Source organism: Condylura cristata, unplaced genomic scaffold (assembly GCF_000260355.1).
Source record: "Condylura cristata isolate star-nosed mole 26May11 unplaced genomic scaffold, ConCri1.0 scaffold00019, whole genome shotgun sequence".
NCBI lineage: Eukaryota > Metazoa > Chordata > Mammalia > Eulipotyphla > Talpidae > Condylura > Condylura cristata.
Genome location: NW_004567120.1, coordinates 2,398,091 through 2,402,523, shown reverse-complemented (window position 1 = coordinate 2,402,523; position 4,433 = coordinate 2,398,091).

Here is a 4,433-nt window from a genome sequence, read left to right as displayed (position 1 = left end):
AGACAGGTCTGCTGCACCATGTGGGTCACCTCCCTGGCTGGGGATCGAACTCATGCTGCAGTGGGTATGGATAGCTTCAAAGTGCTGCACCCCAGCCCATTATGCCACCAGAGAGGGCCCACATTTGTACTTTTAATGAAAGAAATAATTTACCTATAAAAACATGGTTTTTCTTCTGGGATTTCAACCACTAGTGATAAAGATATATGTAATCAGAATTTTCTTGGCCCTGGAAAAAAAGTGCTGTGGAGATCTCTTTGATCTACACTCAGACCAGAAGTTTAGCACTTCTCTCTGTTGATTGGTTTGTTTTGTGCTCTGATTTCTGTGCATTATGAGCTAGGGAGCTGAGTTTAGGGGATACTCTCTCTTCCTTTCATTCTTCTCACAAAGCTCCAGCCCCAGGGAAGATACCTGTGCACGTTACTATGTTAGTGGCATAATGCAGACAATTTCAGAGACCCTAGCTTTAAGCTTTAGAGTTTGCAGTTTAATAAAGCTCACTCATCTCCATGATCTCATTTGGTTCTCATAATGTGGGCAGGGCTTATTATTCTTATAATTTAATGGGCTGAAGCGCAGCACCTGAATGGGATGTAACTTGGCATGCAGCCATTGAGCAGTACTGACTTCTGCCTTTAGGCAATATCCCACGCTTGCTTCCTGTTGTGCAGTTGGATTGTGGTGATAAATGTGTGAGCACACAAAACACTCTCAGATCTCGGACAGGGCTGAGCCTAGGTTATAAGAGACAGAGGTGAGGAAGTCAAGTTTTGCTTCATTTCCAGCCCAGGACCCTCCCTCAACAGCACACATTGCCTTCCTTGGTGACTGAAAGACTTTGGTGTGACTTTTGACTCTGCACACCTGTGCTCTGCCCTTCTTTGGTGCCAGGGGTATTATGGGTGAGATGTGTGACTGCAGCCTGCGTGTTTCCTTTGGCCATCTTCTTTTCTCACTCTGGGTAACTGAAACAGATCTAGTCAAGAACATCCTTTCCTGGGCTACCCACAAGCTCACATCTTCCTGGGACAGCACAAAAAGCCGATCGTTGACTGAGAGACAGGGTCACCAGTACAGGTAGACAAATTAAAAAATAGAGATGGCACAGGGTCTGTGACTGAAGCTGACTTTGCCAAACCTTTCCAGAGCTCTGGGTCCTCAGTGTGAGCCAAAAGCAACACAACCAGAGTAGCATCAGCTTGGCTTTCAGAGTTCACACAATGTCATGCTCTCTAGATTTTCATCATGAATGTTCCCAAGACTTAAATGCAAAAGGAATTGGGTTGATTTCAACTGGAAAATATCCTTACTATCTCAACATTCTTTGGAATAACCTGCTTGCAGCTGTCACAGGGCGGCCCCTCCCTGTAGTGTGAGGCTTTTCCAAGGCTCAAGCTCCAGGGATCTAAAGGGGAAGAGAAGGAGGAAACAGATTCTGTACAAACCACCCCCCTCCACACACACACACACACACAAGCCTGGCTAGTCCTTGCATTTTTCAAGATTGAAATTGGGTCTCTCGGGTTAGGATTGGGGGTGGGGTGATGGGATTCATGGAACAGGCCTCTCAATGGGTGTATCTCTGCTTGCAGCTGCTTGCATTTCTTTAACTGACCAGCTTCCAACAGGAAGAAGTTATCTTCTGATGGAGAAGCATATTCCCTTAGACAGATACACTAATTGGCTGGGGGACAAGAGACCTGTGTTTAGGTTCTTGCTCTGCCATCGACTTCCATTGTGACATTAGGCAGGGCAGTCATCACCTCTCTGTATTTCAGTGCCTTCCCTTTGAAGTGGAGGTGTTACTACATGCTGCTCACATGTATGGAATAAGAACAAGGTTGGGGAATATTGATGAGTATGCTATAGGGAATGAAGGGAATATTAAGAATTTATCCTTGCCTCTCCTAGACCCAGTGAACTAAACTAGTCATTCTTTCTCTCTCCCTTATCCCATGGTGTTGGTACAATGCAGGATATTGATAGTTCCCAGGGATTTAGACAGTTGCAGGGCAATGGGAAGAATATTGGTGTAAGCAATTGCATAATTCAATATGCAATTATCAAGGAGCTCTAACTGCCAGTTGGAAACAAAGTCCTGTGATAATCAAAACCAGGATATTGGGATCCTGTGTAATGCATGGCTTGCCAGAAAGTTGGAGAGTGCCAAAGACAAATTCCTTTAACTCTTACTAAAATAATCCTACTCAAGGTATTACCTGAATTGATTGTCTGAAATGGCAAACCCTTGGCTTAGCTTTGATACCTCCAAACCTCTTATTTCCTCTGGATCAGGAGTTCACTTGGTGTGCAGAAACCAGGGAAGGAGTGTCAGGGTCTACAGAGGACAAATAGCCTTTATTCTGACATCAGAGTCCACTTTGGTTGAACCTGCTCCCTGGTGTTCTTCTCTCTGACTTATTTATTGGCCTTCCGAGCTCTAGACACATGCTGTCTAGTGTGGCATCCATAAGCCAGCTGAACCCTGCTGAACACCTGGATAGCAGGATGAATGGCTTAGGTTCAAATCTCAGCTTCACCGTGAAATGACTCTGTGATCCTGGGAAGTGATCTAATTTCTGAATGTAATATTCGGTTCCCTGATCAGTAAGTGAGGATAGTAATTTCTACTATCATCTGATAGGCCCAGACTAGACATCTTTAGTTCAGGTTGTTGAACTAAAGACTATACTTTCACGCCTCCCTTGAGTTAGGTGTAGCCATTTGACCAACTTCTACCCAGTGGAAGTGATGAATACAACTTGTGGGCTGTGTCTTTTACTTCCCCCTTTCTTTGTTCTGACTATAGCCTGTATGTGATGATAGGATCTAGGGCAGTTGTTTTCAAGTAGAAAGGCAGAGCAACAAAATATGAACTTTGATTATAAGCTTTGTCAATTCTGCACACTACTTATTGATTTGATAAATATTTATTGAATGATTGAGAAATAAAAGCACTGTTCTAGATCCTGAGGATAGGACAATGAACAAACAGTAATCCTTGCTCTCATAGAGCTTATATTGTAATTGGAGAGAAGGATAGACAAACACGCTAAGTAAAACATATAATACAGGGCCCTCCCTGGTGGCTCAGCGGGTTAAAGCACAGCACTACGAAGCTAAAGCCACTTCAGCATGAGTTCGATCCCCATCCCGGAGGTAATCCACAGTATGACAAGCAGATACTGAATTTTGAGCTACAAATAGTCAGCAATGCTGAGGCGACCTCTGAGGCATGAAGTAATCCAAAAAGGCATTATGGAGGAAAGGAGCCCTATTTGCACTTATATCATGCTGCATTCCTGTCAGTATTTTTTCTTTATTCAGAAGTGGTCACATGCACCCATGGAGACACGGTTCTCAAAGGATGTAGTTGTGGGTACATATAGGATTTATTGCAACAAATGAGCAAATGAGAAAGGTAGTTTGCAAACCTAGATTAGACATGGCAGCTTGATTGTAGCAGGAAGGGTATGGGATAGTTATGAAATCTTAGTTATGCTACCTCTGCTCTGAACTTAGTTCAAGACTGGAACATATTGTGTTTGATGGAGTTGTCTCTGATGTCACCATAAGCTCCCTTTTCTTTCCCTCCCTCCCCAATGGAATCTGTTCTTTGTTCAGTACATGTTTACTAAGCACCTTGTAGGTCCCGACACTGAACCGGGGCTTGCAATAAAAAGATGAATATGCTATGTAGTTGCTTACCTCCAGTAGGTCAGTCTAATAGGACAGATAATTATACATAGTAGTTCAGTATTAAAAAAAACTGTTTATTGCCATTGCTTTTTATCTAAGTATTAGATCTGATGTGAAAAGCACGGTAAGTTTGGTGGATGAACAAATTTTGAAGAAAGCCGAGATGAGAGAAGGAATTAATGGTGTGGAATAGATCAGCGACAATCTCCCAGATTCGATATTTGAACTGAGCTCCGATGACTATTAAGAGTCTTCTAGATAATCATGGGTTAGAGGTGTGGGTAGGGAAGACATTCTGACAAATGAGACATCACTCAAATGTGGGGGCACCAGTCTTGTTAGGTGAATGGCTAGTTATTCTAGAGTAGGTATGGTAAATGCCTGGCTTAGTCACAACTATCAACTCTCATGCCCATGGCAGAAACTGCTAATCAGACATGAATGCCCTTTCCCATAAGCCTGGATATGACTGGAGTCCTACTAAATACAATATTCCAAAGAGCTAATTGCAGTCCATTTGAATTGATTCAAGAGATAAAACATACTTGCCATTTTTTGGTTGATATGCAATGCTATTTTTTTAAAAAGATTTATTTATTTGTGCATACAGAACTGGGGTACAGGCCAGAGGCTCAGGGGCCACAAGAGGCTTCACCAGAGACAGAGTGGGGAGCAGAACAGGCAGATCGATGAAGTACACTGCCGAGGGGAGCTGTGGGCCAGTCAGGAGA